The sequence below is a fragment of the Phaethon lepturus genome, unplaced genomic scaffold, assembly GCF_000687285.1.
Source record: "Phaethon lepturus isolate BGI_N335 unplaced genomic scaffold, ASM68728v1 Scaffold12662, whole genome shotgun sequence".
Classification (NCBI taxonomy): domain Eukaryota; kingdom Metazoa; phylum Chordata; class Aves; order Phaethontiformes; family Phaethontidae; genus Phaethon; species Phaethon lepturus.
In genome coordinates this window covers 15,832-30,493 of record NW_010524135.1, presented here as the reverse complement: position 1 = coordinate 30,493, position 14,662 = coordinate 15,832, and positions in this window count along the sequence as shown.

The following is a 14,662-nucleotide window of genomic DNA, read 5'->3' as shown; positions in this document are numbered from 1 at the left end:
TACACAACTCTAAAACCCCTCTGAAAGTCCCTCCCAAGCATTCAGCAGATTCTCAGTAAATCAGATGATAATGCTGTCCTGTAAATATCTAGAGATAGCACATTAACTGTTCTAAAGGCCAGGTTGGGTATAAGGAGAGGCTCAAGTATCATGGAAGCTGCTTTTCAAAACTTAATTCTAGGGCTCAGTACATTTTACTTCTCCAGATGAAGAAAAGAGGCTTTTAAGATGATTTTTGCTTGTGAGAGAAGAGCTAGTATATGGCATCCTGCCCAAATTGTGTTCGGGAGAACAACCTTGCTATGGAGAGTTTATTAGTACCAAAAGGGAAATTCAGTAGAGTAAGTATGCTTACTCCCAAATAGATCATATAATAAAAGAATAGGATGGTGAACTTCTACTGTTCTGAAAACAGGCGCCTATTGTCAGGTCGCAGTACCATTGGTCCTCCTGTATCGTTAGGGAGCTTGAAAAATTGCCTTTTCTATTTACTCAGCAGAGTCTAAGTGCATGCAAAGTCTTTTCCCGGAGATGGCAGGAAGAAGAAGGGCTGTTTTGTGCTGATGGCAGATTAACTGGATTCTGAGTTGTGAGCATGAGGTCTTCATTTCAGGAAGTACAACAAGCGACTGGGGAACCTCAAGCTACGCTGTCCAGCGCTTATGGCAGTCTGTGAAATATCAGGCTTAACAGCCATAGAGGTGACATCTGTTTTGGTTCAGGCCGTGGTTGTTACTGACATGCTTGTTTTAAATGGATGGCATCTGTTGCCTTCTTTCCTAAACACTGCTGGAAACTGAGGGGGGAGGCACAGTTCAGCTTTCTTACCTCAGGATTCTTTGCAAGCCCTGCTGGCAGAGCTTTCATCCCTAAACCTCCAAGAACAGTGTTTTCCCTCTCAGGAAGGTAGAGCTCACCTGCCTTCTGCTCACACACACTCTGGAGAACCGAATTGCTTGCTGTCCTCACTCACTTCAGGAGAATGCTTAATTTGGCAAGTACCACTATGTGCATTTCTCACATCTGGAGGGAAAAAAGTGAGGAGGGCTGAGTGCTGTGCACAACTGTTGGGCACATCCCAGCTACAGAGAACCCAGAGCTCCATGCCTTCAGAGAGGGATGGCAGCAGGGAATACATTGCATACATCCACAAGAAATTTGGGGGATTTAGTGAAACAGTTGGCAAGAATTATCATAAAGTTACAGCCTTCAGCACCAGGCACTGCAATTCCCTAGTGCACCAGTGAAGTATGGATGGTATTAAAGCTCTTTTTAACTTATGATTGCTATTAAATGCTTCTCATATGATTACAGCTTATCCACACCTGATGATCTTCAGTCATCCGTGGAAACCTCCACAGCAGGACAAGCCACTTCCTGGATTTTCTAGTGAGTTGGCACCTTGCTCACAGCAAGTTCTGTTTTCAGCTCAGTCTTGAGATTTCATTACCTGCACTGTGACCCAAAGGACAGAGAGAGATGTTGGGGCTGGGCTCAGAACTTTGTAATATATTGCACCAAATGAGGCGCTTAGCAAGATAAAACCCAACTCATTAAGCTAACGACCATTCAAAAGCACACCCATCCTTCTTAGAAACCAGTTAACAGTCTGAGGTAAGAACAGCGTATCATCTGTCTTGGAAAATGGTCCTCAAGTCAGGACTAGGTAAGAGTCCCACAGACCTGTGTATTTAGGAGAACCCAAGAGGCATATCGGGGAAGAAGTCAGCTGTGGGAGCAGACAACTTCAGTCTTTCTGTCCGGGTACTGTCAAACACACTTTTGCTGGAGGTGGGAAGCCCCCAGCTCTACAAGGAGAGACCTTCAATCTACAGCCTAAAATAGGAGGGGTGACTGAGCCAACCAGTCTCCCCTGCCCCTGGACCCTAGCTGAGAGAGGCAGTTTTGCTGCCACCCACCATTGCAGCTCTCTCCACAAAAAAGTGTTGTGCTTTCTTCTCGGGGTGCCGGCAGGGATGGAGGCAGAGTCTCTTTTCTGACAACTCTTCGACTACTAGAATTAAATCTTCCCTTCACAGCTATCATAGCTTGCAGGAGGCTGGATCGAGTGGCTCCTGCAGATGGCATCTGCATCCTAGGGATGGAGTGAAATCTAGGCTAGAGCACAGCAAGAGTCTTGCTCAATGCAGTGCATCGGAGAGCAATCAAAGGAGCTTAGACAAACTCTGAACCCTATTTCTGTCAGTCTGCTGTTCAGCTTCCCACCAGGATCAGCCATCTGCAGCTCTTTAGCAGAAGCAGAGCTGCTCTGGTCCTGCTGTCCTGGCTTCTTCAGCACAGGCACTCTCAACTATTTCTCTTAAAGGTACACACTCTTGCTCACTTCCAAGTGCAGTTGGAGGCCCCTCTTCATCCTTACATTGCTACCAAAGGTTTCTGCACTCCATCAGCCGCAGAGAGGCAGAAACAATTAATTGTTATTGCTGGTTGTGCAGTCCTCACCATCTGAAAGTTTCACCTCCACATGGCCTATACAAAGAAATAGCTGTCCTACTGCCTCTGCTGAGCAGCCCCAAGGCAGATGAGGAGTCGGCTGGCTACAGCAGAGTTCACCTTGTCCCGTCAGTGCAGGAAGAACCAGTTAGAGCTATACACTCCTGGTGCCCAAGCCCAGTGTAGGGGGGAGGGCAGAGCAAGAAGAACCTGACATCTCCAATACTTGCAGCCTCACTTGTTTGTGTGTGCAATTTCATTTCCTTACTGGTAACCCCCCCACTATGCTCCACTCACCAATTTTGTGCTGAAGATTATTGCTGGGAAGTGCAAAGAGGATGCAGGGAGGGAGACTGCGAGGCCTGAAGCAAACACACGGGAAGAGGAGGAGGAGGAGGAGGAGGAGGAGGAAGTGGAAGAGCTAGTCTCTGAGCTACTTTGAGCAAGATGGTGCTGCTTCCAGAAGGACAGCAACAGCAGGAAGTGGCATTTGCTAGAAGCATTTTTAAAACCAGTTGGGGAACAGCTGTGCTGATTTTAATCCAACTGGACTGAAGTGCCTCCAGAAGAGCCATAAAATCCTTTGATACCTACCGCCCGGGCAATAAAATGTTAATCTCAGTTGAAAGTCTTTGTTCTCTTAGTAGCGGTATTTTTCTATTTAGAGGTAATGTACTGCTGCCTCCAACCAGAGGCCCTGCTGCAATATGGACCATGCATGTGTAACAGAGACTGCTCCTACTGCCATAGCTGCAGCATCTGAGAGATGAGAACCATCTGGGCAGCCCAGAGTACCAGTGACCATCAGGAGCAGTGGCACAGCCCTTGAGAGACTCCTTGACACAGGAGGGTTTTCTGAGGAGGGATAATATTGCAGCTCTGGGGCTTTTTACAAATGTGTGAAAATCTAGGAGAGCTACCAGGGCAAGTTTAAAAAGGAGCAGGCTGAGGTTTCAAGGGCAGGTGTGAGGTAGATTCTCAAAAACATATGAGATGATAAATCAGTAGAGGAGAGGCCTTGAAGGGCTACAAGATCATTTCTAAACCATTCTAGTGAAGTTAGCAGTCAGTCTCTCTCTGGCAAGTCACAGACTCTCGTGATATATGTATGGTCTCCTTGGGTAACAGATTAAACCTAATTAATATAGGCTGCCAGCTGTGCTTTCAGCACTGATCTGTAAGTACAGTTATTCCAATGGTGTGCGTGTCCCTTACACTTACAGCCTTGTTCTCAGCAGACTTAAGTGACAACTTCATGTTTTGTTGTACACAGAACAGGCCTAGCCTGTGGCTCAGGGCTCACGAGGGCTCAGGCAGTGCCTGCGTTATCATCCAGGAATCCTGAGATGAGTTTGACAGAAATGAACCAGGCTTTCTATTTCCCCATCTGTTTTGTCCCATCCTTGAATCTTCTCAGTTCCCTGTCCAGAACTTCCAGCTCAAAATATGTCTTTTCTATTCCTCTACATTTAATTTATGTCCCAAATTTTCTTAAAAATCGGAGTTAATGACACAAAAGGATACTCCAGTTTTGCCACATTATCAGATAGCATTAGGTATGAAGTGATAAAGGTGACTAGTATACTGTTTTAGAAGTGCATATAGTTTAGATTTCTTTCAGATCTTTTTGTAATTTCCAGGGATTAAGAGAATCTCCAAAAATCTCTTATCATAAGCAGCCGCCTTCCATATCATCAGACTGAAGCTCACGGTATCATCTAAAACAGGAAGAGGAACTTGGAACTAGCTTTCCCGTGTCTCTTGTAATACCATTGAGTGCCAAAATTACGGGGATGTTTTCTATAAGTGGCTGCTTTTTCAGTAGAAATCCCACCCTAAACCTACTAAATTTTCCTGGCTAATGTTCCATCGCTCACAGGAACAGTTTGGGGCCTGACTGTTTGATGTTTCTTGAAAAAAAAAAATTGTACTCCTGAAAACATTCTCACTATTTTCCACTTAATGCTGTTTGCTGAGATCTCTCCTTTTGGAGAGGGCACTAGAGATGCTACTCACACTATCTGCAGGTAAAGGTAGTGAGACCATAATGTTCTTCTGTTTTATTCAGCGTGTACTGTTCACCTTTTCATGATCTCAACAGTAATTCCCTGCCTCAGACCCTTTTGTATAAACCATCACTTTGAGATTTTAAATAACTCTTCACCCTTCCAGCTTTTGTCTACTTCTGCCTCCTACTGCATTAATAGGCTCCATTATGCTATTACCTTTGTTGCCATCAGAATCTAAAGCTGAGGTGAATTCTAGGCATAGCTTGTTTCCATTATTATCTTCATTGGCATTTCGAAGGAATCATTTGTCTTCATTACCTGCAGCTGCATCCTGAAGGATTTTGCAAAGGTACATGCAATATTTTCCTCTTACGAGAGCTTAGTTTTATGCAGGGCTTTCCCCCCTCCTCCTGCCTGTTAAAAAAAAGTTTCCACTCCACTGCTGGCACGACGGTATAGAAAGCATCTCACAGATGGACGGACTCTTAAAGAGGCAAGCATCTTAAAATCCAGCAGATCCTAGTCTAAACCCCACTCTTTTCCTGCTACATTATGAATCAGTGTACCCTGATGTAGTTTCTTTCCCTCTGCAGTTTGCAGCATACTCCATCTTTTTAATTTCCTCTGTAGCTCTGCCTACAGCTGGCAAACTAATCACTGCCTGAGCAATGCACCTCAAAATATTTCTTGATGCTGAATGAGTCTAGCTGGATTTTCTGTTTCACATCATCTGCTGGTCATCTTGGGCTGTATCAATGTTTGGTTCACGGTAATAAGCTCAAAGAACAATTATTTTATTCAGGGGAAGGAAGTGAAGCAGTAGAAAAAAAGCAAGTATGAGCTAGCTGTGAAAATGAGTGTTCAGCATACGTTTAGCATGAAGAAAAGCAGAGATTTTTAGCAATAGCACAGATAAGGCAGTTATGAGGTCATTGTGTGGACTTACATAAACGTACAATTCGGTTTCTTCACACTACAGCATCTACATGGGTACAGACCTCTGTTCCCACAGAATATTTAACATTGCAAACATCTGGCTTAGACTTAGACAGCTGCTGAACATAGGTAATTTCATCTTCACTCCTTTTGCTTCAGTCAATCCCTCCCATAGCCTTTGTTGCTGTGACCTAGATTGCGAGCAAATGCTTTCTGATGGCATTTCAGAGGAAACTAATCTTGCACTCAAACTGAATCATGACTGGATTCATCTGTGCTCCATACTCTGTGCATGTGTAAGTTTCCTTCTGCCTCCATCCTTGAGCAGCAAATTCTTAATGACCTGTCCTTACACACAGACTCCTCTGCAAGGCACAACCTATGGAAACAAGACTTACGGGACTTTTCTTTCTCCAGAAGCAAAGCTGCTGCTGGCCGCAGGGATGAGAGATTTATAAATACTGTTCAGAGTTTTTCAAAATGTTAACATACACAGGAAAATAAAAGCCTTAATTAACAACTGCAAAAACATGTCATAAGACTGATAATGACACCCCAGTAATTACCACATACCCTGGTTATTCTGTGCTAACCAAATTCCCTATCCAATTGTGCTGCCTGAGCGGAGTAACATACGGTCAATAATACACCATGTGGAGAGCAAGATACAAGTATTAGCGTTTTCCTTGGAGTGAGATGTCCTCACAGCCTCTTGAGCTCTGGGATCAATAATGAGACGGAGCAAAAGAAAAACGCAAGAAAGCCAGCTGCTCAGACAACCCTTTTAAGTTGATGTATGTACTGTTGGATTTCTGCATGAAAATGGTGACATTGAAATGGCCCGTAGAGAACGATGTATCAATATTGGCACTGCTAAATGCGCAGCTTACATACATCATATATGAGGCAACTTTTGTTTTGTTCATTTATTTCTCCAAACTATACTGCCCATTTGCTTCTGTTAAAGGTGCTGAAGCATCTGCAGTTGCAAACCATAAACCTATCCTTACTGTTTTCACAGAGACAATGCAATTGTCCCGTTCACACGTTCTTAAAGCCTTGCTATTACAAGCGGACAGTCTGATTTAAGCCTGGCTGGCACTATCGCATTTGTGCAAGCACTTACTTCATAAAAGGGACTGCTCCAGAGAAAGTGCTGGATATATAGACTTGAAACATGCACTGTCACACTACCAAGTATGGAGGGGTTTGAGTCTGCATCCCTCTGATGCTTGCTCTCATAGACTTAAGAGCATCCTCCACACAACAGTAACGAATAACATGACTTTCTTTGAAATGCCCTCCCAGCACATCACTGGGATTATTCCTGCACACATATACTCATTTTCTCAAGTGGAGTGCTCCATGCTGCCCACTGAAGCTAAGACACGGATGCAAAGGGGAATGAAATCAGCTGCAGTAATTCCTGGCACTGAGGGCCATGGCTGATGGGCTTCCTCCCAGGGACATCTGGTCATTAACCCTCACAGAATAAGGGCTTTTAGGTCCTTTCAGTCAGGACAATGGGCTGTATGCTAGGAAATGCTAACTTCATGCGGCAGAGGCTTAATCACACCTTTTGGGACTTTAAAAGCTGGTAGCTATTGATTGAGGCAAGGGTGGTGAAGCGAGGTCACAGCTGCCTTCATCTTTCATATGGGGTCCATGGAGACTACACGTAGTAGCATGCAGAGTTCCCTATTGATTCAAGTGGCTTGGCAATTAAAAAGCCCTGTTTTCATCCTTTCAGTCACTTACCCTTCACCAAATGAAGCCTAGTGGCTTCAGCCCGCTATCATGGCTGCCCAAACCAAGCTGGATGCACTCGGCTGTAACTCTCGATTAAAGCTGAGCATAGCTTCATTTCATGCAAGTGAGGGCTGTCCTGAGACACCCACACCCACACACAACAGATGGGGCAGTGTTTCCCAGGCCCAGATTGAGCCAAGAACCCAGTGAAGTGTGGCTCTGGAGGAAGGCCTTGCTGTGGAGAGAGCGGAGAGGGGAGGGACTGAAGCAATGCTATGTGAATGATTTTTTTTTCGGTGGTGCTCTATTCCTCCTCCTGTCCCTCCAGCTCACCACTGAAATACAAGAGATGACAACCTGCATGTGGACTGTTTGAACCCTGTGTGGAAGAGGAGTGTGTCTTTCTGTCCCCAGGACCATTGCCCCAGGGCATTTACAGAGACTGAAGCTCATGAGGTCCTCAAACCGTCTTTGTACAGCACCTAGCACAGTAGAATCTGGGGCAGTAGTGGGGCTCAGTCCTCCTGTGCACTCCAATAATGTAAATTGTGAATAACTATGGCAAAGGCACAATCTCAGCCCACAGTCAGATCTGGGGCTTAAAGAGCACATGAACTTCCCAGCGGGGAAATGGATGTGTGTTTTCACAAATCACTTTGTTGTCCAAATAAAATAAAAGGCCATTTCATTTTCATAGCCATGGTTTTATAAAACAATAGTCAAAAGTACCCAGTTTATCATGCACAGAGATGATGAGACAGCCGAATAATGCATTCAAACTACAAAGATTTCCAGAAACAATAGAGGACTTTACCACGTATTATGGAGAATACAACATCTCTGGTGCAGGCTTCATGGAGGCTGAATGCCTTCTGGCTGTTCTTGCAACACTGAGCATGAGAAGACAGTAGTTATTATACCAATATAAGACAAATTATGCCCTTAAAGTAATATATACAAAGGGCACGGTTGCTATTTTTATAGTCAGAAATGCATCTGACACTTTACAGATGAACCTTAAAAGAAATTCCTTATGCCAACACCAGTAACTTCCCTTAACAGTCTCGCACCAAGATGTCCCAGTGCAGAAGTGTGCGTGGGCAGGGACAACACATGCTAAGCAGCCCTTGAGCAAGTAACCATATTTCTTTCAACATGAGCAGCATTCAACATACTAATTGCAGGACTGAGGACTTAACTAGGTGGAGTGAAAGAGCTATGTAAGACATCCTTAAGTATAAGGACACTCTTGCATCTATTTTCAAAGGGTAAAAGTGTGTCTCAAACAAACATCTTCCATTTTAGTAAATCATGGCTGCAATCCCCAACTGTCCACCTTCCTGTCATTTCCTGCATTCCTGTGCCTTATTCCTAGGTTCACCCAGAAAGGCATATCCTGACTCTGTCCAAGCAGGGGCAGAGGAGGAACAAGATCTGCTTCCTCGACCAAAGGCAAGTTGTTTTGGTCTGCTGATAGGCACTGGCTCTGTGTATAGCATTCTCTATCCTCTTGCTCCATGATGTCCCACATTTGTGTGCGGCATAGGTCTTCTCACATTTTATTTCCATGGATAACCCTCCAAAGCCAGCTAGTTTGTTCCATCTTCTGTGCAGCAATACTAAACTCTGGACAGTGCAGAGCCTTAGTGCATTCCACTGGGAACATATGCCCAAACTACAGAGAGAAGAGTTTATTTTAAAAAGCACCTTTACGTATATGTGGATAACTATGGTAGTAAAATCCTTGCAAGGCAATAATGCAGTTTCGTAGGAATGAGCTGAAAATTGCTGCCCAGATTGCAGTATAACAGAATTATTGTACACCTCCCAGGACTGGGTAACTGAGAGGAAATTCATGCCATTCCCAGCCAGGGAACACCAGGTTGTTTGTAGGTTCTCATCATTTCCTTGAGACTGGTCTCTTCTGTTTATGACCAACTTATGTGAACTGTCCTCTTTACCAGCTGCACGTTAGTGGGCTGACATCAGATTCTTATGCTGTCCCCAACACAAAGAGCGGCTGCCCTCAACCATCCCCACGGGCCATCGCCTGCTCTCCCTCCAGTGACCCAGCTGTGAACGGCTGCTATCTGTGAGAGGAACTCTGTAACTGTGTCACCGTTGAATCAGCTCCAAAAACTTATTTAACTCCTGTCTTGCTTATAGAGACATGTCTTTTAAATTCTTATCCCAGTATCTTCTTCAAGATACAAACTTTTTCTCCTCACCCAGCAATTTCCTTCTGTGTTTGATTTGTGTTATTAGATGATAAAATCTGGCTAACGGGCACCCTAATTATTGCAGCATCCAAATGACAGGCCTCAGGCAAAAAGATAATGACTTATTCAAAAGTAGTCATAAAATTAACATATCCTGAATAAATTCAAGCTTAATTTAACAGGCCACTGCACTTATTATAAGCATTTAGCACACGCAATTGTTTAAACTTAGAGCAACTTACTCTTTCACAAGATACCTGGGTCAAAAGTAGATCATAAGCACAATTTGCCCTAACAAGAGCAAATGTCAAACAGTTTGGGGATGCATGTAAGTTAGAAAGTGTACAGAGAAACTCTCCCCAGGCTTTTAATTATGGCAGAGTATTCAAACTCTTCCTTAAATTCTCTTTCTCAGCCAAAACCAAGAAGAAAAAAAAAGGGTAGAAAAAATTATAAATTCCCTCTCTCTCCTCCTCCCTACCTTGGAACAGATCCAGGGCTTTATTCTGAGATCCTTCTATGGTTCCAAGTTTTATACTTGAGATTTTTTTAACTTTTATCATCAGTGAAGAGTGTTCCCCACTGACATACTCATAACACACAGAATACTATCTGCGGTGAGAGGGGAAAGAGCTCTTTGAGTTTTGTATGGAAGATCCTGAGTGCCACAGTGGCAATCCACATGGCAAAATCAAAAAGCTTTGGGGCGTAGAGGAATGGTACATTCCGTAGCACTACCTGCAGGAGTGTATAGTATTCCCTCCTGTCACTAAAACTGTGTCAGTTCTACATCTCTCATTGTATTTTAGCCTGGTTTCCCAAGGTTGGAATGAGGTCTTTCAGTCAGGTCATCTGTCTATCTTTCAGTCAGATAGAAACGAATAACTTTTGAACAAAAATGGTCACTTTCTAATAAACTGAAAGAAAGGCAAGAGAGCACTGTGTTCATCTTTAGCTATGACTACTAGAGCTGTGTGAAAACTCGGTACTCTGACATGATGGCTATTTCATACACAGACAAACACACGCTACACCTTTCTTGCCTCCTTCTTCCCTTTCTTGAAAATGTAATTTTGTGTCCATCCTGCTTGGGACTCTGGCTTTGGGGGTAGGAGAAACATTGCAAGTTGTCCCCCACTCCAAGTCCTGGAGTACCTTCTTAAATTTTTTTCCGTCAGGATGAAATGTTGGTGATAAATCAGTGAATTAATTCTTTCTCCTGTTACTTAAACAACGGTGAGGAAGAAGGCTCTGTCCCTGAAAGTGGTCCTTTTACAGCATTCTGACCATTCTCATAGCTACCCTATGACCTGTTTTGAAGATTCTCTTTGTGGCTGCAACAAAGCCAACAAGCGCAACATTTCTGTATAACCTGTGCTAATGGAAAGCACTACAGATCCTTACTGTTCTTCATGTTTGTCACAATGTATTGATATCAAGTTCATTAAAGGAATTAGGAAATAAATCACACTTTGAGAGAACATGATGCCAGCCAGGTCCAGATGATTCCAATTTACTTCATTAAAATACTTTTGATTAAAACACTTTGCTGGTGACGTGTCTTAAAAGGAACTTGGACTTCAAGCTCTGTAATAACTGCAATATGTTCTCAGTCTCTAGCCTTGCCACAGACTCCATAAGCTCAGTGTTAAAAGCTCTTGCGAAAAGAGTTATTAGGTGCTTACTTCAGACACAGACTTCTCACTGCAGTCATTGCTGGTGTCCTGGCACACCCTACGGAGGATCATATGCAAATTAATGTCATTATTTAGATATTCCAGACTCACTATGCATCATTATGGCACCCTGTCAATTCTACATAAACTTCCACATATGGAACATTTTTAGAATCTCCCAACTGCAGCAAGAGAAATGGAAAGAAATAACTCCAGCAATCAGCAACCTCTTAATAGCATCAGAATCTCAGCATCAACATGGACAATGGATGAGTGCTCAAAAGGTCTCCCTGAATAACATTAATAACACTGCTTTCCAATAAGATTGTTTTAAATCACTGATCTTTCTCCAGAGATGCTAAGATACACTCTCATCTTGCCAGTGTATTTTCTGGGTTTGTGTTGCAGGGCAGAATGAAGCTAAACACAAAAGGATAGCAAACTTTTGATTTTACTATCAGTGGGTAGAATCCTTAAGTCCTTGGTCATCAAAACTGCCATATATTTCAGTGGTGCTGTCTGTCTCAGCCCAAACTGAGATGGCGAAAATTCTTAATGCATTTAAAAATGTGACAGGTCCCCTGGTCTCTTTGACGGGGGTAAAAAAGTCCTGCCATTTTTTTGTGTATGTGGAACACAAAGGTGAGGAAATTGTAGTGAACGGGACACAAGCACATAGAGATATTTCCAAGGCATGGTTTGCAGGCAGACTAGCTGTATGTCCTTCAGCCTGCTGAAGGGATATGCAGGCTCACAGGGGTCTCAGGAAGAGTCTTAGGCACTGGATACTGGAGGAGAGAGGACCTTTGCCCGACCCACTATAGCTGTTGCTATCTGCAGTTTCTGTAAGATCATTCGATTTCCAGTTGCACATTTATCTTCCAGGAGTGGCAGCTACTTTGACACGAAAGCTTCAGCCCTTTGAAAACTTTCTGTGAACTCATCAGACCTATAATGAAATCAGTCCGCCAGCTCCACATGAACATCTTGTGAAGATTAACACTGAGATACGTATCTACAGGTTTTTTAAGAAATCGGTAGTTCAGTCAGTCACCTAGAGTATCACCTCCTTTCTGCTTGAGCAACTGAACTGCGTCTCCTGATAAGCTGCTGATTTGTACAAGAGATAGCAGTATCTAGTAGAAGACTGTGGTATTGCCTGCTGCAGAAACCATTTCAAGCCTCACCACCTTCCTCTCTAGTTGCAGTGTGTGACCATGTAGCAAATTCTAACAGCAAATCATACTCAAGCTTGTAGAACAGATTAGCTACCAGATTCCTCTTTGTTTTGAGAATGTGGCAAAACAACTAAGTGCCTGCCACAGATCATGTCGGCAGAGCATCACTGGCAGGCCCTCAGATGGGAACAGAATGAGAGACAGAAGACAAAATCCCCGGTTTCAGAACTTCACTCCGATTTAGCAGAGTGCAGCAAGTCAGTAAGAGTGAACTAAAATTTCAAGACTCCTGGGTGTTTTTTGCTTCTGACTGAAACTGGCCTTATGTTCTGGGAGGCAATGTGGGCAATGGTGAAAATGAAGAAATTAGCAGAAAGCACTATGACATCTATTCCCACTTATTCCTCCCTAACAGCATTTTTTTCACCACCCTCCTTAGCCAGCCAGCCATCTGTAATATCAAAGAGAACACCTTAGGTTATTCCACTTCTGACATGGCAGTATTCAGACAGCATGTATTTTAACAGGATTCAAAGCCTCTGGGTTCTGCAGCCATGTGGGATTTGGAGCTTCCTGTCAGCAGAAATAGATCTCTTAGCACTCAGAGTGCAAAAAGTGATCACTTGAGCTAAGGCAGCACTAGCTCTCCAGGGCATACAGCATGCAGCGGGACAGCTCTGCTCCCACACAAGAGTAGCTGGTGGTACAGATACGTGTGAACTGAACGATTCAATGCAATATCACATTTCTGGCTGAGATTTTGTTTTTCATATTTGGGTTTCCCACAGTGGATTATTTTGAATCCAACTTCACTGCCTGTGTTTACTGGTTAGGATGTTTATTTTTCCTGAAGAAAAGAAAAACAATAAATGTTTTATGAAAAAAGCGTAAGAACAAAGTATGGAAAATCAAAGGAAAATCCCAAAATGAACTCCTCTTGCTCTCAAGCAGAGGATATGACTGCTGTATCCTAGTGTTCCACTCATGGGGGGAAATTTTGCTTTTGTGAAATGTTATACACGTGCCAAGTTGCTGCAGATTATCTGCATAACTCTTTCCTCGTCTTGCTGTAGCAATTAGTTATCAGTGTGGTCAACGCAGTGCACAGCATGGTCCGAAGCCTGCAGGCGCATAGGTTGGGAGTCAGTTGCCTAATCACAGCCACCTATGTTGCGATGCCCTCAGGTTTTGGCCCTGGTCCGCTGCTGCCTTTCCAAAAAAAAGGCACAGGTCTCATACAGAGCCTGTGTTATACGCCAGCTTTGTGCAGATCTCTTGGATACATAAGACATTACATTAGCGGTAGACACCTATGTTTAGACAACTGACTACTCACTTGTACCGTATCCATTCAACCCACAGGACTGTTTAGGCAACTGCAAGACAAAGCCTTTAGATTTCAGGGAGGAAGACTTCTCACCTTCTTAGCTATCTCTATTCTGCTGGCCTTCTGTGGAAGAATACTCTCAAACAGAAATAGTAGTATGTAATAAACTCACAGGGAAGAGTTCCCTAATGCATTCACTTGTATGGGCAGAAAGTTCTTAGCAACAAAGCCTGAAAGTCATTTGGCCATCACCACTGAGCACTGACAGACCTCAGAATTCTAGCTTCTTGGTCACAGAGACTTGAAAAGACAGCAAATGTGCAGTGGGTGGTTATGCATACAGTGGTCAATCAGCTGCCATCCAGAGAGAGGTGAGCTATGTTTGGCACCATTCTATGCTGGTAACCACTGCGTGCTTCCAGGTCAAGTGACAAAGTGTTAATTAGAACACAGCAGCATGAAGGGAAGGAAGTTTCTGCTTGCTTGCTGATACACGTAACTGAGAGCCAGGCTCTGTCCCTGGCTCCACTGTTTGTTCCATCACAGGCCTGATTAAAAGACCTAGTGATGCAGAGAGCGCCTCTGATTTGAATCTGGAAGGCAGTATCCATAAAATCCCTGGGGCCCTTTTCAGATATCCACATGCTATCAAGTAATCAACAAACTATTTATGCAACCCTTAGGTGCTCTATTGTCCTGGTACCTTTGCCTATAAAAGTCCCTCCCTCCTATGTGCAGAGTGGCTGCCTGAAGCTTTCAGGATCCTATTCTGCTAAGCAACCCTTTAACACTCAGACATTATGAGACTGAGTTTTTCTCGATGCCAGCTACAGCAACTCTCTCTGCTTCCCTCACCTCATCTGGGGAGGGGTTAATTCATGATTTGTTACACAAAAAGTGGATAAAACTGTCTCTGTTGGCCACCCTGGCATTGTTCAACTTCCATGTTCCCAAAGGAGCTTAATCTCAGCAATGAAAAGAAAGACAGGAGACAACTATATGGCTTTTGGCCAGTAAAATCATTCCAAATCCTTGTGTGCCTAGATTTGAAGAGCTTTTAAATCCAGGAGGACTCACAAAATGCAGTTTGGCCTTTGCACTGTTTCAACAATGA